Below are 24,307 nucleotides of genomic sequence, written 5' to 3'. Positions count from 1 at the left end.
TCCCCATATAGTTGGCTTTGCATGCACTTTAGGGTTTGGTACATAACAGTCCGAAAAAAAAGCTAAAATTAACTTTTTCGATAATGTTCTTTCATCCACATAATTTCCGTGAATTTTAACAGAATTTTGGCATCTCGGTACCTCTGAAGATGAATAACAAAAAAAAAATTATTATTTTCTTTTATTTCATTTATCTGTTTTTATTTATTTATTTATTTATTTATTTTTTTTTTTTGTTTCTTCACAAAGAGTGTTATTTGTGGGTTTTAGCTTTTTGGTATTTAAGTAACTTAAAAACACTTATAATACACGTTTCTCGTAATGTCCTTTCGTTTCCCAAACATAGGATTCTTTGCATGTATTTAAGCGTTTTTATAGGTAACATGATCAAAAACACTCAAAATACATGTTTTTTGTAATGTTATTGTGTTTCTCCATAAAGGATTTTTTGCATTCGTTTTAGCGTTTTGGTATGTAAGGAGCTCAAAAATATTTAACGGCAAGTTCTTGGTAAAAGTTTTTTTTTATTCACATGTAATGTGATTGCCCTTCTTTTAAGTAATTTATTGCCTAACACGCACATAAGCACTCAAAAAACATTTTCTGGCAATATAATTTTTTCTCCACATAAACCTAGTTTCGCATGCAATTTCGTGTTTTGGTAACTAAGAATGTGAAAAAACACTCAAATACACGCATTTGGTAAGGTTGTTCTGTATCTCAATCAAGAGTGTTATTCATGAGTTTCAGCATTTTGGTATCTAAGAAACTTTTACCTTGTGGTTGTTGTGAAACTATAAAGCACTCATTATACAGGTTTCTCGTAATGTCCTTTTGTTTCTCAATATAGAGTGCTTTGCATCCATTTTCACGTTTTTTGTAGTTAACAGGCTCAAAAACACTCAAAATATACCTTTTTGGCAATGTTATTCTATTTCTTCATATTGGTTTGTTTGCATCCGTTTTAGCGTGTTTCTACGTAAAACACTGAAAAGACAAGTGTTAAGTGATTTTGTTTTGGATTCCCATATAGAGTGACTTCCATATTATTTATTGTTTTGGTGCCTAACATGCTGAAAAACACTCAAAAAGACAGGTTTCTGGTAAAGTCGTTTAATTTCCCTATAGAGGTGGCTTTGCATGTAATTTAGGTTTTGGTACATAACTGTCGGAAAAAAAACTAAAATTAACTTTTTTGATAATGTTCTTTTTTCCACATAATTTCCCTGAATTTTGCCAGAATTTTGGCATCTCGGTACCTATGAAGAAGAATAACAAAAGAAAAAAAAATACTTTTTTTTCTCTATAAAGAGTGTTATTTGTGGATTTTAGCTTTTTGATGCTTAAGGAATTTAATAACATTCATAATACTCGTTTCCTGTAATGTCTTTTCGTTTCCCAAACATAGGGTTCTTTGCATGTATTTAAACGTTTTTATATAGGTAACATGATCAAAAACACTCAAAATACATGTTTTTGGTAATGTTATTCTGTTTCTTTATAAAGGGTGTTTTCAATGCGTTTTAGTGTTTTGGTATGTTAGGAGCTCAAAAACACTTAAAGGCAAGTTCTTGGTAAAAGTTGGTTTTATTCCCATGTAATGTGATTGCCCTGCTTTTTAGTGCTTTATTGCCTAACACGCTCAAAAACACTCAAAAGACACTTTTCTAGAAATGTCTTTTTTTTTTCTTTTCACATAAAGCTAGTTTCGTATGCATTTTGGGGTTTTGGTAACCAAGAATGTGAAAAACACTCAAAATACACGCATTTGGTAAGGTTGTTCTGTTTCTCAATTAAGAGTGTTATTCATGAGTTTCAGGGTTTTGGTATCTAAGAATCTCAAAAACATTTATAATGCACGTTTCTCGTAATGTCCCTTTTTTTCCTCATTTAGGGTGCCTTGCATGCATTTTGGCATTTTATTTTTCACGGAATAGCTGAAAAACACTGAAAATACACGCTTTTGGTAATAAGAACATAAGAACATAAGAAATAAGTAAATATGCAAGAAGGCATCAGGGTTACACGTGGCAGTATTTGTTTGAAATATGCCTACGTATTTCCACCTATCATCCCCATCTATAAATGTGTAATTTTCTCTTACAGTTGCCAAATGCCTCAGCACTAACAGCTTGATTACTAAGTCTGTTCCAATCATCTACTACTGTATTTGAAAACCAATTCCTTCCTGTTTCCTTTTTGAACATCAAGTTTTCAAGCTCAAGCCTGAAAACTTGATGTTCTATTTTTCTTGTTCTATCATGGTTACAGATTCTAAGAATTTTCCTTATATTCCCCTTGTTATAACACATATACCACTTAAAGACTTCTATCAGGTCCACTCTTAACCTACGTCTCTCTAAAGAATGTAAATTTAACAGCTTGAATCTCGCTTCGTAAGGAATACTCCTCATCCCCTGTATCCTTTTAGTCATTCTCCTTTCAAGTGATTCTAATAGACCTTTATCCTTCCTGTGATGTGGTGACCAGAATAGGACAGCGTAGTCTAGATGAAGTCTGGCCAGCGCTAAATGTAACTTTAATATTACTTCGGGAGTTTTACTTTTAGCACTCCTGAAAATGAATCATAATACACAAGATATAAGATATAACAAGACATAAGATATAACTTTAAATCTCAAATCTTTTTCTTACCCTGAACCTACCAGAACTTGGTTGTTCATTGTGTAACTACTGTGTGGGTTTCTTCTACTTACGCTAAGTGCTTTGCATTTGTTGATATTAAACTGCATTTGCCATCTGTCTGTCCATTCGTTCATCCTATCCAAATCTGCCTGCAAGGCGATGGTATGCGATTCTGACCTAATTAATCTACATACTCTCGTGTCATCCGCAAATTTACTAACAACACTACTAATTCCACTATCCAAGTCATTGACATATATTACAAACAACATCGGCCCTAATACTAATAATCCCTTTGTCACCCCACTAATTACTTAACCCCACTCGGATTTAGAGCCGTTTATTACAACACTCTGTCGCCTGCCGCTTGGCCATGACCCAGATTACTTATAACCTTTTTCCAATTCTTAAATACTGTGGAATATATTTCATCTGGTCCTGGTGACTTGAACTTTTCAGCTTATCTATCTCCTGTTCCACTATCTCTTTTGTTATGGTAATATCTGTCAGCTTCTCATTTTCTTCTACTCTAAATATCTTGTCACTATTCGGCAAATCCTTCATGTTTTCCTGGGCAAAGACAGTTAAAAAATATTCGTTCACAATTTTACTAATCTCCTCCCAACAACTCAGCAGGTCCCATTCTGCTGTCTTTAAGGAACTATTGTTTCTCTATTCTTCGTCTTATATGCCTGATAAAATCCCTTGGGGTCCATCTTCGCTTGGCTGGCTACCTTTAATTCATAACTATTTTTAGCTTTCCTTGTTAAACTCCTGACTTTTCTAATTCATTATATTATTGCCTTAAAACCACTTCCCCTGTCTTTAATCTCATATATACTTCTCTTTCACCCTATGTAATGTTTTAACCTCAGTCATCCATTTAGGATCATTCTTCTGCGATCTTATTCTTCTGTAAGGGATATTGCCTAACTGTCCTGAATGTAATTTATCAACGAAATATTTATTTCGCTTCTCTATAAAGGGTGTTTTGCTTGAGTTTTAGCGTTTATGTACATAAGAACCTTTAAAACACATTTTTAGTAATATTATTTTGTATTCCTTTATGGAGCGCTTTCCATGGTTTTCAGCGTTTTGGTGTCTAACACGTTGAAAAACACTCAAAAGACACGTTGATGATAATGTCGTTTCGTTTCCCGATAAAGGGGGCTTCCAATGCATTTTGTCTTTTGGTACTTAACAATATGAAAAAAAAGTTTAAGTAAAAGTTTTCGGTTGAGTTATTTTTCCATATAAAGTTCTAATCATGTGTTTTTGAGTCTGGGTACCTAAAAAGCTCAAAATCTCTCATAATACACTTTTCTCGTAATGTCCTTTTTTTTCTCCATGTAGGATGCTTTCCGTGTAATTTGGCACTTTTATACTTAACAAGCACAAAAACAATCAAAATACAAGTTTTTGGTAATGTTAATTTGTTTCTCCGTAAAGGTTGTTTTGCATGCTTTTCAGCGATTTCGGATGTAAGAAGGTGAAAAACACTCTAAAGATACTTTCTTGGTAATGTTATTTTATATTGCCAAATAGGGTGCTTTCAATGCTTTTTAGCATTTTGATTCCTAACACTCAAGTAAACACTCAAAAGACACGTTTCCTGTAATATCGTTTTGTTTCATATAGGGATCTGCATGCATTATGATGTTTTGCTACATAATGTGAAAAACGCTCAAAATAAAGATTTTAGGTAATGTTGTTCTTTTTCTCTATATAGGGTGCTATTCATCCTTTTTAGCGTTTTGGTACAAAGCAAGCTTACTTAGGAAGCTCAGAAACACAAATAAAACTTGTTTCTCCAAACATCTTTCCATTTCCCCATATTTCCCGTATGTATTTTGACGTTTTGGTACATAAAAAGGAAAAAAAAACACTCAAAAACACGTTTTTGGTGATGTTCTGTTTCTCTATTAAGAGATATAGAATATATTTAATTTTCATTCAGGCGGTTTAGTGTTTGGTATCTAAGAGACTCAAAACTCTGATAATGCACGTTTCTTGTAATGTCCTATCGTTTCCTCATACAGGGTGCTTTACATGCATTTTTAAGATGATGTACGTAACAGACTCAAAAAGACTCAAAATACACGTTTTTGGTAAGGTTTTTTTCTGTTTGGTAAGATTATTCGTGTTTGTTGCACGTATTTTAGCGTTTTGGAACATAAAAAGTTTAAAACACTTAAAAGACGTGCTTATTATTTTGCATTTCTATATAAGGTGCTTTCCATGCTATTTAGCGTTTTCGTGCCTAACACGCTGAAAAACATAAAAACACATTTCTTACATTGTTGTTTAATTTTGTCGCATAGCGAGCAAGCATTATGGTGTTTTGCTACCTGACAATGTGAAAAACATTCAAATTACATGATTTTGGTAATATTTTTTTCTTTCTCGATTTTTGCGTTTTTGGTACCTGAGAAGCTGAAAAAAAAAAACTCATAATAAAAATTTTTTGTCATATCCTTTCGTTTCCTCATATAGGCTGTTTTTGGTGCTTTGGTACCTAACAGGGTGCTTGCATGTATTTTGACATTTTAGTTCGTAAGAACCTAAATAAAAACACTCTAAAGACATGTTTTAGTAAAGTTGTTTTGTATTCCCCTATGGGGGTGATTTCGTTGGTTCTTACTGATTTGGTGCCTAACACGCCCAAAAAATAACAAAAGACAAGTTTCTAGTGATTTCGTTTCGTTTCTTCATATAGGTTGCTTTACATGCATATTTGCGTTTTGGTAATTATCAATGTAAAAAAATACCCGTTTTTGGTAAGTTTGTTCTTTTTCTTCAGAGCACTCTTGAATTACTGATTTGGTACTTAAGAAAGTAATAAAAAAAAAAAAACACAACAAACGTTTTTCGTAATGTCCTTTTTATTTCCATATGCAGGGTGATTTGTTTGATGACAGGCGATTTTGTACATAATAAGCTAAAAAAAAATAAAATAAAAAAAAACACAAAATACACGTTTTTGGTTAGTGTATTCTGTTTCTCTATATATGGTATTTTCATACATTTTTAAAGTCGTATCATATATCTATATATGGGTCTTTGCATGAATTTTGGCTTTTTGGTAACTAACAATGTCATAACACTGAAAATGCACGTTTTTTTTTTTTTTGGCTGTATTGTTCTGTTTCTCCATATAGAGTGTTTTTCATACGTTTTACGCTTTTGATACCAAGAAAACCAAAAACACTCATAATACACGTTTCTCGTAATGTGTTTTAATTTTTCCCATATAGGATATTTCCGATTCATTTAGGCGTTTTTTTACGTAACAATCTTACAAAAGACTCAAAATACTTGTTTTGTATGCGTTTTAGCGTTTTCGTATGTAAGGAGCTTAAAAACACTTAAAGGCAAGTTATTGGTAAAAGTTGGATTTATTCCCATGTAATGTGATTGCCCTGCTTTTTAGTGCTTTATTAACAAACACGCTCAAAAAAACTCAAGACACTTTTCTGGTAATTTTTTTTTTTTCACACAAAGCTAGTTTCGCATGCAATTTGGGGTTTTGGTAAGAATGTTTAAAAGATTCAAAACACACCCATTTGGTAAGGTTGTTTTGTGTCTCAATTAAGAATGTTCTTCATGAATTTCAGCATTTTGGTATTTAAGAAACATCTCCATATACACGAGTTTTTGCGCGTTTTGCCTTGTGGTTCTTGTGAAACTATAAAACACTCATTATACATGTTTCTCGTAATGTCCTTTTCTTTCCCAATATAGAGTGCTTTGCAACTATTTTCGCGTTTTCTGTAGGTAACAAGCTCAAAAACACTCAAAATATAACTTTTTAGTAATATTCTTCTATTTCTTCATATTGGTTGGTTTGCATCCGTTTTAATGTTTTTCTAAGTAAAACACAAAAAAAACACGTTTTCAGTAATTTTGTTTTGGATTCCTATAAAGAGTGACTTCCATATTATTTATCGTTTTGGTGCCTAACTTGCTGAAAAACACTCAAAAGACAGGTATCTGGTAAAGTCGTTTAATTTCCTCATGTAGGTGGCTTTGCATACACTTTAGGGTTTGATACATAACAGTCCGAAAAAAAAGAAGCTAAAATTAACTTTTTCATAATATTATTTTTTCACATAATTTCCCTGAAATTTGCAAGAATTTTGGCATCTCGGTACCTATGAAGATAAATAACAAAAAATAAAATCCATTTTAATTTATTTATTTATTTTCTCTATAAAGAGTGTTATTTGTGGGTTTTAACTCTTTTCGTACTCATGGAACTTAAAAACACTCAAAATACACGTTTCTCGTAATGTCCTTTCGTTTCCCAAACATAGGGTTCTTTGCATGTATTTAAGCGTTTTTTTATACGTAAGAGATCAAAAACACTGAAAATTCATGTTTTTCGTAATGTTATTTTCTTTCTCAATAAAGGGTGTTTTGCATGCATTTTAGCGTTTTAGTATGTAAGGAGCTGAAAAACACTTAAAGACAAGTTCTACGTAAATGTTGGTTTTATTCCCATGTAATGCTTTTTTGTGCTTTATTGCCTAACACGCTCAAAAACACTCAAAAGACACTTTTTTTTTTTTCTGGTAATGTCATTTATTTCCAACATAAAGCTAGTTTCGCATGTAATTTCGGGTTTTGGTAACTAAGAATGTGAAAAATACTCAAAATACACGCATTTGGTAAGGTTGTTCTGTTTCTCAATTAAGAGTGTTATTCATGAATTTCAGCATTTTGTATCTAAGAAAAATCTCCATATACACGAGTTTTTGCGTTTTTTGCCTTATGGTTCTTGAAAACTATTAAAACATTCATTATACAATTTTCTTGTAATATCCTTTTGTTTCCCAATATAGACTGCTTTGCATTCATTTTTTGCGTTTTTTGTAGGTAACAAGCTCAAAAACACTCAACTTTTTTGTAATGTTATTCTATTTCTTCATATTAGTTGGTTTGCATCCGTTTTAGCGTTCTACGCTAAAACTGAAAAGACACGTTTTCAGTAATATTGTTGAAATTGCTGAAAACACCCAAAGACACGTTTCTTGTAAAGTCGTGTAATTTCCCCATATAGGTGGCTTTGCATGAACTTCCGGGTCTCGTACATAACTCCGAAAAAAGCTAAAATTATTTTTTTTATGTTTTTTTCACATAATTTCCCTGAATTTTCTCAGAATTTTGGCATCTCGGTACCTATGAAGATGAATAAGAAAAAAAAAATCTATTTTTTTTCATTATTTTTTTTTTCTCTATAAAGAGTGTTATTTGTTGGTTTTAGATTTTTGCTACTTAAGGAACTTAAAAATACTCATAATACACGATTTTCGTAATGTCCTTTCGTTTCACAAACATAGGGTTCTTTGCATGTATTTAAGAGATTTTATAGGTAACATTATCAAAAACACTCAAAATACATGTTTTTGGTAATGTTATTTTCTTTATCCATAAAGGTTGTTTTGCATGCGTTTAGCGTTTTGGTATGTAAGGAGTTAAAAAAACACTTAAAGGCAAGTTCTTCGTAAAATTTGGTTTTATTCCAGTGTAATGTGATTGTTCTGCTTTTAAGTGTTTTGTTGCATATAACGCTCAAAAACACTCAAAAGACACTTTTCTGGTAATGTCATTTTTTTCCCACATAAAGCTAGTTTCGCATGTAATTTGGGATTTTCGTAACTAAGAATGTGAAAAACACTCAAAATACACACATTTGGTAAGGTAGTTCTGTTTTTCAATTAAAAGTGTTATTCATGAGTTTTAGCATTTTGGTATGTAAGAAACTTCTCTATATACACGAGTTTTTGCGTTTTTTGCCTTGTGGTTCTTGTGAAACTATAAAACACTCATTATACACGTTTCTCGTAATGTCCTTTTGCTTTCCAATATAGAGTGCTTTCCATCCATTTGCGCGTTTTTTGTAGGTAAAAAGCTCAAAAACATTTTTTGGTAATGTTATCCTATTTCTTCATATTTGTTGGTTTGCATCCGTTTTAGCGTTTTTCTACGTAAAACACTGAAAAGACACGTTTTCAGTAATTTTGTTTTGGATTCACATATTGACTGACTTCCATATTATTTATCGTTTTGGTGCCTAACATTCTGAAAAAAACACTGAAAAGACAGATTTCTGGTAAAGTCGTTTAACTTCCTTATATAGGTGGCATGCACTTTATAGTTTGGTACATAAAAATCCGAAAAAAGAGCTATAATTAACTTTTTTGATAATGTTCTTTTTTCCACATAAATTCCCTGAATTTTGGCAGAATTTTGGCATCTTGGTACCTATGAAAATCAATATAAAATAAAAAGCTATTTTTTTATTTATTTATTTTTTTTTTTTCTATAAAGAGTGTTATTTTTGGGTTTTAACTTTTTGGTACTTAAGGAACACTTAAAAACACTTAAAAACACTTAAAACACATGTTTTTAGTAATGTTATTCTGCTTCTCCATAAAGGAGTTTTTTGCATGCGTTTTAGCGTTTTGGTTTGTAAGGAGGTCAAAAACACTTCAAGGCAAGTTCTTGGTAAAAGTTTATTTTATTCCCATGTAATGTGAATGTCCTGTTTTTTTTTTTTTTGTGATTTATTGCCTAACACGCTCAAAAACACTCAAAAGACTCTTCTAGTAATGTCATTTTTTTTTCCAACACAGTTTCGCGTGCTATTTGGGGTTTTGCTAAGAATGTGAAAAAACACTCAAAATATACGCATTTGGTAAGGTTGTTCTGTTTCTCAATTAATATTGTTATTCATGAGTTTCATCATTTTGGTATCTAAGAAACTTCTTTATATACACGAGTTTTTGTGTTTTTTGCCTTGTGGTTCTTGTGAACCACAAGTTCTTTTGTTCAAAAATAATAAGACACTCATTATACACGCTTCTCGTAATGTCTTTTTGTTTCCCAATAGGGAGTGCTTTGCATCCATTTTCGCGTTTTTTGTAGGTAACAAGCTCAAAAACCCTCAAAATGTACATTTTTGGTAATGTTATTTTATTTCTTCTTATTGGTTGGTTTGCATCCGTTTTAGCGTTTTTTTCTACGTAAAACACCGAAAAGACACTTTTTCAGTAATTTTGTTTTAGATTCCCATATAGAGTGACTTTCATGTTATTTACCGTTAGGGTGCCTAACAAGCTGAAAAACACCCATAAGACAGTTTTCTGGCAAAGACGTTTAATTTCCCCATATAGGTGGCTTTGCATGCACTTTAGGGTTTATTTATTTATTTTTTTTCTCAATAAAGAGTGTTATTTGTGGCTTTTAGCTTTTTGGTAAAGATCTTTATAACACTGATAATACACGTTTCTCGTAATGTCCTTTCGTTTCCCAAAAATAGGGTTCTTTGCATGAATTTAAGCGTTTTTATTGGTAACATGATCAAAAACACTCAAAATATATGTTTTTGGTAATGTTATTCTCTTTCTCAATAAAGTGTGTTTTGCATGCGTTTTAGCGTTTTGGTATATTTTATTATAAGGAGCTCAAAACACTTAAAGGCAAGTTCTTGGTAAAAATTTATTTTATTTCCATGTAAAGTGATTCCCCTGCTTTTTAGTGCTTTATTGCCTATCACGCTCAAAAACATTCAAAAGACACTTTTCTGGTAATGTCATTTTTTTCCCACATAAAGCTGGTTTCACATTCAATTTGGGATTTTTGTAACTAAGAATGTGAAAAGCACTCAAAATACACGCATTTAGTAAAGTTGTTCTGTTTCTCAATTAAGAGTGTTATTCATGAGTTTCAGCATTTTGGTATCTAGGAAACTTCTCCATATACACGAGTTTTTGCGTTTTTTGGCTTGTGGTTCTTTTGAACTATAAAACATTCATTATACACTTTTCTCGCAATGTCCCTTTGTTTCCCAATATAGAATGCTTTGTATCAATTTTTGCGTTTTTTTTGTAGGTAACAAGCTCAAAAACACTCAAAATGTACCTTTTTGGTAATGTTTTTCTACTTCTTGATATTGGTGTGTTTGCATCCGTTTTAGCGTTTTTCTACGTAAAACACTCAGAAGACACGTTTTCAGTAATTTTGTTTTGGTTTGCCATATAGAGTGAGTTCTTCATTATTTATCGTTTTGGTGCCTAACATGCTGAAAAACACTCAAAACACAGATTTCTGGTAAGGTCGTTTAATTTCCTCATATGGTAGGCTTTCCATGCACTTTTTGATATAAATTTCTTATCATATAATTGCCCTAATTTTTCCCAGAATTTTGGCATCTTAGTACCTATGAAGGTGAATAACAAAAAAAAAAGAAAAGAAAAAAAAATCCTTTTATTTATTTTTTTATTTTTTTATTTTTTTTTCTAAATAACAAGTGTTATTTGTGGGTTTTTGCTTTTTGGTAGTTAAGGAACTTAAAAACACTCATAATACACGTTTCTCGTAATGTCCTTACGTTTCCCAAACATAAGGTTCTTTGCATGTATTTAAGCGTTTTTATAGATAACATTATCAAAAACACTCAAAATACATGTTTTTGGTAATGCTATTCTATTACTCCATAAAGTTTGTTTTCCATGCGTTTTAGCGGTTTGGTATGTATGGAGCTCAAAAACACATATTGGCAAGTTCTTGGTAAAAGTTGGTTTTATTCCTATGTAATGTGATTGCCCTGTTTTTTAGTACTTCATTGCCTAACACGCTCAAAAACAATTAGACACTTCTAATAATGTCATTTTTTTCCTCATAAAGCTAGTTTCTTATGCTATTTTGGATATTGCTAACTAGGAATATGAAAAACACTCAAAATACAGGCATTTGCTAAGGTTGTTCTGTTTCTCAATTAAGATTGTTATTCATGAGTTTCAGCATTTTGGTATCTTAGAAACTTCTTTATATACACGAGTTTTTGCGTTTTTCTACGTAAAACACTGAGAAGATACATTTTCAGTAATTTTGTTTTGGATTCCCATATAGAGTGAGTTCCATATTATTTATCGTTTTGGTGCCTAACATGCTGAAAAACACTCAAAAGACAGATTTCTGGTAAGGTCGTTTAATTTCCTTTGCATGCACTTTAGGGTTTGGTACATAACAGTCCGAAAAAAAAAGCTAAAATTAACTTTTTTGATAATTTTCTTTTATCATATAATAGCCCGGAATTTTCCCAGAATTTTGACATCTCGGTACCTATGAAGAATAAGAAAAAAAAATCCTATTTTTTTATTTTTATTTATTTATTTTTCTAAATAATGAGTGTTATTTGTGGGTTTTAGCTTTTTGGTACTTAAGGAACTAAAAAACACTCATAATACATATTTCTCATAATGTCCTTTCGTTTCCCAAACATAAGGTTCTTTGCATGTATTTAAGCGTTTTTATAGATAACATGATCAAAAATACTCAAAATACATATTTTTGGTAATGTTATTCTGTTTCTCCATAAAAGGTGTTTTGCATTCGTTTTAGCGTTTTGGTATGTAATGAGCTCAAAAACACCTAAAGGCAACAAGTTCTTGGTAAAAGTTGGTTTTATTCCCATGTAATGTGATTGCCCTGCTTTTTAGTGGTTTATTGCCTAACACGCTCAAAAACACTCGAAAGACATTTTCTGGTAATATTATTTTTTTTCCCACATAAAGCTAGTTTTGCATGGAATTTGGGGTTTTGGTAACTAAGAATGTGAAAAAGACTCAAAATACAGGCATTTAGTAAGATGCTTGTAAGATGTTTCTTAATTAAAAGTGTTATTCATGACATTCAGCATTTTGGTATGTAAGAAACTTCTTTATGTACACGACTTTTTGAGTTTTTTGCCTTGTGGTTCTTGTAAAACTATAAAACACTCATTATACACGTTTCTCGTAATGTCCTTTTCTTTCCTAATATAGAGTGCGTTTCATCCATTTTCGCATTTTTTTGTAGGTGACAAGCTCAAAAACACATCAAAATATATCTTTTTGGTAATGTTATTCTATTTCTTCATATTGGTTGGTTTGCATCCGTTTTAGTGTTTTTCTACGTAAATCACTGAAAAGACACGTTTTCAGTAATATTGTTGAAATTGCTGAAAAAAAACACTCAAAAGACAGGTTTCTGGTAAAGTCGAGTAATTTCTCCATATAGGTGGCTTTGCATGCACTTCAGGGTTTGGTACATAACTCCGGAAAAAAGCTAAAATTATTTTTTGATAATGAATTTTTTTTTACAACATTTCCCTGAATTTTTCCAGAATTTTGGGACCTATGAAGATGAATAACAATTTTTTTTTTTCTCTATAAAGTGTTATTTGTGTGTTTTAGCTTTTTGGTACTTAAGGAACTTAAAAACACTCATAATACACGATTTTCTTAATGTCCTTTTCTTATACAAACATAGGGTTCTTTACATGTATTTAAGCGTTTTTATAAGTAACATGATCAAAAACACTCAAAATACATATTTTTGGTAGTTGTTATTTTTCTCCATAAAGGGTGTTTTACATGCGTTTTAGCGTTTTGGTATGTAATGAGCTCAAAAACACCTAAAGGCAAGTTCTTGGTAAAAGTTGGTTTTATTCCCAAGTTATGTGATTTTTCTGCTTTTTAGTACTTTGTTGCATATCACGCTCAAAAACACTTAAAAGACATTTTTCTTGTAATGTCATTTAAGCGTTTTTATTGGTAACATGATCAAAAACACTAAAAATACATGTTTTTGGTAATGTTATTCTGTTTCACCATAAAGTGTATTTTGCATGCGTTTTAGTGTTTTGGTATATAAGGAGCTCAAAAGACTTAAAGGCAAGTTCTTATTAAAAATTGGTTTTCTTCCAATGTAATGTGATTGCCCTCCTTTTTAGTGCTTTATTGCCTAACACGCTCAAAAACACTCAAAAGACATTTTTTCTGGTAATGTCATTTTTTTCCAACATAAAGCTGGTTTCGCATGCAATTTGGGGTTTTGGTAACTAAGAATGTGAAAAGCACTCAAAATACACACATTTAGTAAGATTGTTCTATTTCTCAATTAAGAGTGTTTTTCATGAGTTTCAGCATTTTGGTATCTACGAAACTTCTTCATATACACTAGTTTTTGCATTTTTTGCCTTGTGGTTCTTTTGAACTATAAAACACTCATTATACACTTTTCTTGCAATGTCCTTTTCTTTCCTATTATAGAGTTGTCCTATGTTCTGTAGATTTGCTTGATATTATAAACAATTATGGTAAAATTTTTGTAAACAATTTTGTTCTTTATTTCTGTCAGTATCAGATTCAGTATTTTCTCCATCTTATGGCAGCATATATTTTCAGCACAGAGTGAGGGCATTGTCATTCCTCCTGTCCACTACCCGAACTTCTACTCCCAACACTACCACAGCAATGAGCGGTCTGGTGTGGTGGCTGAGGATTCTTTTGAAGAGGACAATGCTTCTGCTTCATCTGAGCAGGTCTGAAGGTGGATGGCAGCAGTACTAGTAGCAGACTGGTGTTACGTTGATGCTACTGCTACATTGCATTATTTGCATAGTTTTTTTCAGTTGTCATGGACTTTGTGTAATATATATAAAAGTACATGAAGCTCAAGAAACTTGTTGATAAGGTTTATGTTCAGCATACAAATTGTAGGATGCAAAGACAAGGATTGAAATATCATTGCCACAATTCCTGACAAAGCATTTGGTGCCACAGAATATTCAGCAATGTAATGTTTGTTTGGCAAACAAACCAGTTTCCCTGAATGATAGCTTTATTTATGCAGGTTAATACAGTCTCTCTATGGGGGAGAGTTTGGAGACAAAGCCAAGCATATATATATATGTGGTTTGTGAGCCAAGCATACTGATCATTACACTATCATGTGTAGTTTTAATATGTAATTTAGATCAAGGACAGTGCAGTGATAGAGGAAAAATTATTCACTAGATTTTTTCAGAGAAGTTTTATGACATAAAGGATTAATTGAACGATCAGTAAATATATTGGCTCACTAGCTGCATCTCTTTAACACAGAAAGCTTTCACTAATTATCTTGGCCCAATTCATTAAGTGCATCGCTGTTGTGGGAGGGAAGATATGCAGTGTTTCCCTGCCATCTGTGGGAGTTACATTCCAGAGCCTCCTGCAAATAGCTAAAATCTGTGAATATGGGAAACCATCCTTATAAGGATCAGAACTACCTATATTTATAGTTTAAACCTTAAACTATGCATCTCACATTTACTAAGCAATTCACTTTAAGACAATAAAAAACAGTTATTATATGTATAGTACATGATATTTTAATTAAAAAATACAGTGCACTATAAAATAAAAGGGGAATAAGTTGATATGTACAATAAACCCTTGATATAATGAACTTCTGTTTACCAAATTTCAGGTATAACAACCTATTTAAGGCTGCTGTCTGCTGCCTCTCTCTCTCTCTCTCTCTCTCTCTCTCTCTCTCTACACATATATAGCAAATTTTCATCTCAAGTGACCCACTCTCCCCCCATATGTGTTCGTTATATCTTGGGTTACTGTAATTTATAACTGAAAGAATAATTTGGGCTCTTTGGGCTGAAAGACTGAGCTGGTGGTGACACCTGGCAACTCTGAAAACTCCCCATTAGTTAGGTTAGGTTAGGGAAAACTCTGCAAATATGCAAAAACCATGAATATGTGAGGGAACGCTGATATATGCTATCTCTTATTTGTTGTAGATGTATTCCATTCTATTGGCATAGAACGATAGGAAAATGGCATCAAGGAAGTAGGGATGCCACCAAACAAAGGAAATAGAGAAGTCAAAATTTAGTCATTGCTCTGTTTTGTGAATTGGTAGATATTGTGCCTGGTGGCTCCGCTTCACTATTCCTCAAATCAGGGCGGTCAAGTTCTCAACTTAAGCCAAAAGTATTCTAAAAAAGTAGCTTAAGAAAAAATATGTATTTAGTACAGTCCATGTAATGAAAAGGAACAAATCATGATTAAACAAAGAACTCTATGTTCTCCTTTATGAAAGGGTGAGAAATTCATTTATTATAAATATGGGAGGTATATTACAGTCCCTGTATTGAAGGGGAACTCATCATGATTGAATGGATAACTATGTTCTCTTTTATGAAAGAGTGAGAAATTCATATATTATAAATATGGGAGGTATATATATTACAGTCCCTGTATTGAAGGGGAACTCATCACGATTGAATGGATATCTATGTTCTCTTTTATGAAAGAGTGAGAAATTAATTATGAGCGAAACAAAGTTTATTATGGAGGTTGTTGTTTCGTTTTGAGGGGCCTGGCTCGGTCTGACCATAACCCTATTCAATCGCTAATATCTTCAGAACTATGTGGCTGATTGTAACAAAATTAGCATCATATGATAGCACACCTCTATCAATTTTATATGATATAGCTTTCATCTCTTCTATTGGGTGAAGTTAACTTACTAAAAGTAGAAGGGTGTCAGAAATGGGATTTCTCAAAAACTACTCAACCAGTTTTAATGAAACTTAAGAGGTGTCATGTTATAATTTTAATAAAATTCCTTACGTCAACTTTGAAGTAGCACTGTACATGCACAAAGTCAAAATTACAACTTTTTAAGTAATTAACTGATCAAGCTCAAATTTTTGTTGGTAATAAGAGTAATACAAGTTATGATGAAAAATCATGTGAAATTTGCAACACTACTGTGCATATGCAAAATACAATAGAAAACTTTTTGTAAAATGACCATCAGTTTTCTGCAATTTTCACCAATTTTCTTTTGTCTCAATGAGAGCGGATAGATACCACTGAACACAAAATCAAATTTCCTATCAAGTGGTATATAGCACAACCACTGGGCTCTTGCAGAGTTTTGAGCTAGAGTGATTTGAATATTAGGCAAGTGCATGATGTGTGGGGTGCCTGAAATTGCCTCTCTCTCTCTCTCTCTCTCTCTCTCTCTCTCTCTCTCTCTCTCTCTCTCTCTCTCTCTCTCTCTCTCTCTCTCTTCTTGAAATACCCCTTCCACTGATGCCTTACTGACATCTTTGATCGTTAATCGCCTTCCAAGGCATTTTACTGGTATATTATAACTTTTCTTCATTAAATTGTGTAACATTTGCTGTCTTAGATTTAATTTTCTATCTGTACAAAATCACCTCTCCTCTAGTAAACCTCATCTTTATTTGTGATATGCATGTACAGTATTATGAATAAAATAATAAAAAATAATTAGGTAAAAACCAACTTAAAATTTACTTGATGGGTCCTGTTGATGATGCTCATCAAGGCTAGTGTCTTCTGGTATCAACCCTAAGTCTCTTGAGACCCCCCCTCAACTTTTTCTTCATTAATTTCTGCAACATTCACAGTCTTAGATCTAGTTTTCAATTTCTAGAACACAATCTCTCCTCTACTAAACCTCATCTTCTTTTCCTCACTGAAACATAGGTGTCTGAGGCAACTTACAATAGCCCCTTTTCTGTTCCCTCCTACTTTCTTTATTCTCATTTTCAATCCAAAGCTGAATGTTGCGTTTATGTGCGCAATGACTTAACCTGCTGTTGTGCCCACACTCTTGAATATTCCGAGTTTTTCACCATCTGGCTACTATTACAGAGTCACTCTCAAACTAAATTTATCTGTACTGTATACCTCTCACCTAACTCCTCAGACTATAAGAAATTCTTTGACTACTTAACCTCCAAAGTGGAGCACATTCTGACTCACTTCCCTTTTGCAGATACCTCCATTCTTGGAGACTTCAATGTTCACCACCAGCTTTGGGTTTCCTTTCCCTTCACTGACCATCATGGTGAACTAGCCTTCAACTTTGCTATCCTCCAATTGGTGCAACACCCTGCTCATATCCTTGACCGTTTTGGAGATACACCCAACATTCTTGACCTTTTCCTAACCTCTAATCCTTCTGCTTATGCTGTTACCCTATCTTCTCCATTGGGCTCCTCCAATCACAATCTAATATCTGTATCTTGTCCTATTGCTCCAATCCATCCTCAGGATCTCCTAAGGAGAGGTGCCTCTGGTGTTTTGCCTCTGCTAGTTGGGGGGAACTGAGGAGGTATTTTGTTGAATTTCCTTGGAATGACTACTGCTTCTGTGCCAGAGACTGTGTGCCGAGCGCATAACGGAGGTGATAGTGTCTGGCATCGGGCCCTACATTCCTCACTCTTTTTCTCGACCTAGACCTTCCAAACCTTGGTTTAACACAGCCTGTTCTCCTGTTATTCATGATAGAGAGGTAGCTCACAAAAGGTACTTGAGCCTTCCATTACTAGAATCTCTTGCACTTTATATTTCTGTCCGGAACCATGCCAAGTCTGTTCTCCGACTAGCCAAAACTCCTTCATTAATAGAGTGTCAAAATCTTTCAAGATCTAACTCCCCTCGTGATCTCTGGCACCTAGCCAAAAACATCTCCAATAACTTTGCTTCTTCTTTCCCTCCTTTATTTCAACCAGATAGTACCACTGTTATCATATCTATCTCTAAAGCTGAACTCTTTGCTCAAACCTTTGCTAAAAACTCTACCTTGGACAATTCAGAGCTTGTTCCTCCCTCTCCTCCATCCTCCATGCTACCTATTAAAATTCTTCACAATGATGTTTTCCATGCCCTTGCTGGCCTAAACCCTCGGAAGGCTTATGGACCTGATGGGGTCCCTCCTATTGTTCTCCAAAACTGCTCCTCTGTGCTTGCACCTTGCCTAGTCAAACTTTTATCTTTGTCTATCAACATCTATCTTTTCTTCTTGCTGGAAGCTTGCCTACATTCAGCCTATTCCTAAAAAGCGTGACCGTTCTAATCCCTCAAATAACCATCCTGTTGCTGTAATTTCCTGCTTATCTGAAGTTTTTGATGCATCAACAGGAAGATTCTAAAACATCTATCACTTCACAACCTTCTATCTGATCAACAGTATGGGTTCCGTCAATGCCACTCTACTGGTGATCCGGCTTTCCTTACTGAGTCTTGATTATCCTCTTTTAGAGATTTTGGTGAATCTTTTGCTGATGCCTTAGACATATCAAAAGCTTTTGATAGAGTGACACAAAGCTTTGATTTCCAAATTACCCTCCTACAGCCTCTATCCTTCTCTTGGTAACTTGATCTCGAGTTTCCTTTCTGACCATTCTATTGGTACTGTGGTAGGTGGTCACAGTTCTTCTCCTAAATCTATTGACAATGGTGTTCCTCAGGGTTTTGTCCTGTCACCCACTCTCTTCCTATTATTCATCAATGACCTTCTAAACCAAACTTTTGTCCTATCCATTCCTATGCTGATGATACCACCCTGCACTTTTCCGCGTCTTTTTGTAGATGTCCAACCCTTCAGGAAGTAAACAGTTCACACAAGGAAGCCACAGAATTCCTGACTTCTGATCTCTCCAAAATTTCTGACTGGGGGAGAGTGAACTTAGTATTGTTCAGTGTCCCAAGAATTCAATTCCTCCGTCTATCAACTCGACACAACCTTCCAGACAACTATCCCCTCTTCTTCAGTGACACTCAACCGTCCCCCTTCTCTACACTGAACATCCTCAGTCTGTCCTCTGTCCTTTAATCATAATCTAAACTGGAAACTTCACATCTCATCTCTAGCTAAAACAGTTTCTGTGAAGTTAGGCATCAGTCTTCTTCACCAGTTTTTCTCACCCCCACCCCTCCTTATCCGTCCGTGTATGTAGTATGCTATCTTTTAGATAGGGTGTAATCAAAAGTTTTCCATCTCATCAACTCCTTTCTTCTAACTGACCGTCTTCAGCCTCATTCTCATTGCTGTAATGTTGCATCTCTTGCTATCTTCTACTGCTATTTTCATGCCAACTGCTCTTCTTATCTTGTGAAGTGCATGCCTCCCCTCCTCCCTTGGTTTTGCTGCATAAGACTTTCTTTTTTCTCTCATCCCTATTCTGTCCACTTCTCTAATGCAAGTTAACCAGTATTCTCAATCATTCATCCCTTTCTCTAGTAAACCTTGGAACTCGCTGCCTGCCACTGTATTTCCACCTTCCTATGACTTGAACTCTTTCAAGAGTGAGGTTTCAAGACACTTAACTTGTATTTTTGACTAACATTTTTGACTGTTTGGGGACTGGCACCTCAGTGGCTGTTTTTTTTTTTTTTTTTTTTGCTGGAATTTTTGTTTCCCTTGGCCTGTGCCACTCCTACATGAAGGGGAAAAAAAGAAAAAAAAAAGGGAGGTAGATGTGATTAGGGACTGAAGCAGGAATGAACATACCAGAATACCAAGCCTTAACTAACTGGACCATGAGGTACCTCACAGCTAATCTAGCTTTGGCTCATATTTGTGTCCTATCACTGCATTACATGGCTCTTCCTTCTAGGTTAATTTCTGATGTTTCATTAATTTAATGTGGTACAATAAGTATCCAAACAATCCAAAGTGTGTGTCTGGGAAGTGTGGTTCTGGTCTTGCAAGGTTTACCAGAATATTCACTAGGAAGTCCCTGCTCCATTCATGTTTTCTCCCTGTTTTGGGTGGGACACTCATTTCCTGTTTGACTCAACAAAACAATGCCATCATAAGTTCGTACTAGGCTTTATTCTTTCCCCTATATGAAATCTTTTAAGACCATCCCACCACCATGTTGCCAATGTCATAGTTAAACAAAGAAATACATTTCCTATTACAAAATTAAAAATTATGAAAAAAAAAAAAATGTATAAACATGGGAAGTGGATGTGACCAGGGATTGAAACCAGATCTGACAAGCTTAAAGGACAAGCCTTTAGCTGACATAATCATAAAGTACATCACATCTAGTTTAGCTTTAGCTCATGTTTTCACATCCTAACTGAGGTCTAAAAATGTGTACCAAGCATTTATGTTCCTTTTTACATAAGCTACTGTTGTTATTTGTCGACAGTATATAATTTATTTAGAGCTGCCTGTTATTTATTTTTCCAGTTTTTAGAGTAACATCTCACAGGTATCAATAATTTTAGCCCCCTGAGCAACAAGCAACACAGTGGTGTGCATTTCAGGGCTCTGATGGGTAATGAATGTATGTGCCTCATGATTTTCAATCCTTAAATCAAAATGAAAGTGGGAGAGAGATATTTTGAACATTACTTAGCAACATTTACAAAGCTGCTCCCTACCACTTTTAGTGACTTGCCATCTGGTATTCTATACAAAGCAAGTATCATGGAAGGAGGTGATCTGCCCTCATCCTAATGAATGGCTAAGTGCAAATGCAAGCTAACCTCATCCACTCCCATTAAGTGCTGTTAAACAAGGAGTCACAGTGGAAGAACATTCCTTTTGATATGTGGGGAAAGCAGTGAGGGCAGGTGGGGCAAGTGAGCTGTAGCCAGTACTATATCCAGCATAATGAACACACCTTTACTTCCTGTTGAATTAAAATAATGAGTCAGACAAAAGTACCACTAGAATGGAGAAGGATAGGTGCTTCTTATGATGTAAGTTTCATTATTCTAGAATCTGTACTAAATGAGATATAACTAGGAATAAGAGTTATTTTTCTCTAAAAACTCATTACAAGAAGAGGTTTCTGCACAAAACACCTGTTGCTTAGGGGCTAGCAGAAGTTTCTGCATACTGGTAGTCTAGCTGAGTAGGTAATGCTTGTTGAAAGGTGATTACAAAATAATTTTATTACTGTAATATTTAGAGGCACTAGATCATTGATTATGGGGTATTATGAGTGAAAGAATTCACTGAAGAGTGTCTCTGGTATAATTGGCACCCAATCACTAATTGCACATTATGAAGGGAGAATAACAACTGTAATGTCAGTGTCATTATCAAATTCTGTCCCCCTTTCCACACACACACACACACACACACACACACATACAATGGGCAGCAGAATTCTTATAAAAGAAGGAATAATAACAGACAAACAATATGGCTCCAGGAAAAGAAAATTATGTGTAACAAATCTATTAAGCTTCAGCTCAAGAGTGATGACATTATGTAGGAAAGAGAAGCATTTGTGGACTGTATATAACTAGATCTGATAAAAAGCTTTTGACAAGGTTCCCCCATGAAAGACTTATGTGGAAACTTGAAAATATTAAGAAACTACATGGGACAAGTATAAAGTGGATGGAAAATTACTTAAAATGATGAGAAATGAGAACAGTAGCTAATGATGAAAAGTTGGTTTGGAAAACAGTAAAGAGTGGTGTGCCACAAGGGTCAGTACTATCACCAATATGGTATTGTTCATTGTTTATATAAATGATATTCTTGAAAAAATTGATAGCTACAACAGCCTATTTGCAGATAATGCTAAATTACAGAAAGAAATAAAAAGTTGCAAAGACTGTGAATATCTACAAAATGACCAATAAAATTTGTGAATGGAGCAAAAAATGGGAAGTTAAATTCAATGTAAGCAAATGTCATATGATGGAGATGTGCAGAAGTGAATAGAAGACCACATTGGACATACAAGGTAGAAAACAAATATATTAAAAGGATCCAGGAAGAAAAGGATCTAGGAGTAGTAGAGCCAGATAACTTCCAACCAGAGAAGCATATAGGTAGAATATGGGGAATATTTACAGATTACTATGAAACATAGTACAGCTTCTCACCTCATGAACAAAAGTAAGATGAGAAAAATAATCCCTATGATAATAAGACCCAGATTGGAATATGCAGCAGTTGTGTAGTCTCTATGTAAGAAGCATGTAAACAAGCTAGGAAGAATACAAACAATAGCAACAAAAATGGTGGCAGAATTTGAGGAATTAAGTTATGAAGAAAGATTAGAAAAAATAGACTTACCAATACTGGAACAAAGGAGAGAAAGAGATTTGGTAACTATCTACAAGTTGGCAAACAAAATGGAAGTTGGGAATGACAAAACCATTACTAAAAGAGACAAGCAGTCATGACAGTAGAATGGGACACTCACATAAGTAGGGAAAAGAAGATGTCTAAACAACACAAAGAATAGTTTTCCACAAAGACACACTGAAGTTTGGAATGGACTAAAAGAAGATATGTATAGTTTTGGCAACAAGTGTACACAAACTAAAGGAAAAATTAGACATGTATAGGTATGGAGATGGGACCACATGAGTGTAGCTCGGGCCCTGTAAATTACACCTAGGTAAATACACAACACAGTGCACACCGTGCATGGCTACATGGACTTGTTTCTGACCATTATAGAGATGTTGTGTGGTGTTTCAATAAGTGTGATGCCAAGAATGGAGTGTTATCTGAACTAAATGTATACTATCTATGGTAAGAAATAGTGGTACAGATATTATAATAACTTTCTAATTAATTATTGATTTGAAAGGTTGCCTGATGGGATCCCTCCTATTGTTCTCCAAAACTGTGCCTCCGTGCTTGCACCTTGCCTAGTCAAACTCTTTCAACTCTGTCAACATCTACCTTTCCTTCTTGCTGGAAGTTTGCCTACATTCAGCCTGTTCCTAAAAAGAAAGACTGTTCTAATCCCTCAAACTACCGTCCTATTGCTTTAATTTCCTGCCTATCTAAAGTTTTTGAATCAATCTTCCTCAAGAGGAAGATTCTTAAACATCTGTCACTTCACAACCTTCTATCTGATCACCGTATGGGTTCTGTCAAGGCCGCTCTACTGGTGATCTTCTGGGTTTCCTTACTGAGTCTCAGTCATCTCTTTTAGAGAATTTGGTGAACCTTTTGCTGTTGCCTTGGATATATCAAAAGCTTTTGATAGAGTGTGGCACAAAGCTTTGATTTCCAAACTACCTTCCTATGGCTTGTGTCCTTCTCTCTGTAACTTCATCTCAAGTTTCCTTTCTGACCATTCTGTTGCTGCTGTAGTAGATGGTCACTGTTTTTTCCTAAATCTATTAACAGTGGTGTTCCTCAGGATTCTGTCCTGGCACCCACTCTCTTCTTATTATTCATCAATGACCAGTGACCAATGACCAATGATCAATTCTAAACCAAACTTCTTGTCCTATCCACTCCTACACTGATGATACCATCCAGCACTTCTCCACATCTTTTTATAGACATCCAACCCTTCAAGAAGTAAACATTTCACATCTCATCTCTAGCTAAAAACAGCTTCTATGAAGTTAGGTGTTCTGAGACATCTCTGCCAGTTTTTCTCACCCACCCCCACACTGCTAACTCTGTACAAGGGCCTTATCCGTGCACGTATGGAGTATGCTTCACACGTCTGGGAGGTTCTACTATTACTGCTCTTCTAGACAGGGTGGAATCAAAAGCTTTTCGTGTCATCAACTCCTCTCTTCCAGCTGACTGTCTTCAGCCTCTGTTCATCACTGCAATATTGCATCTCTAGCTATCTTCTACTGCAGTTTTCAAGCTAGCTGCTCTTCTGATCCTGCTAACTGCATGCCTCTCCTCCTCCTGCAGCCTTGCTGCATAAGACTTTCTTCATTCTCTCACCCATATTCTGTCCACCTCTCTAATGCAAGAGTTAACTGGTATTCTCAATCATTCACCCCTTTCTCTGGTAAATTCTGGAACTCCCTACCTGCTTCTGTATTTCCACCTTCTTATGACTTGAATTCCTGTTCAAGACACTTATCCTTTAATTTTTGACTACCGGTTTGGACCCTTTTCTGGAACTAGCATCACAGTGGGCTTTTTTTTTTATTGGATTTTTGTTGCCCTTGGCCAGTGTCCCTCCTAGGAAAAAAAAAAAAAAAAAAGAAAAAGAAAAAAGGGGGGAAGGGGAAAAAAATATTATTGCACTATCCTATGATCATATTGCATC

Source organism: Scylla paramamosain, chromosome 1 (genome assembly GCF_035594125.1).
Source record: "Scylla paramamosain isolate STU-SP2022 chromosome 1, ASM3559412v1, whole genome shotgun sequence".
Classification (NCBI taxonomy): Eukaryota; Metazoa; Arthropoda; class Malacostraca; order Decapoda; family Portunidae; genus Scylla; species Scylla paramamosain.
This window is presented reverse-complemented; position numbering follows the sequence as displayed.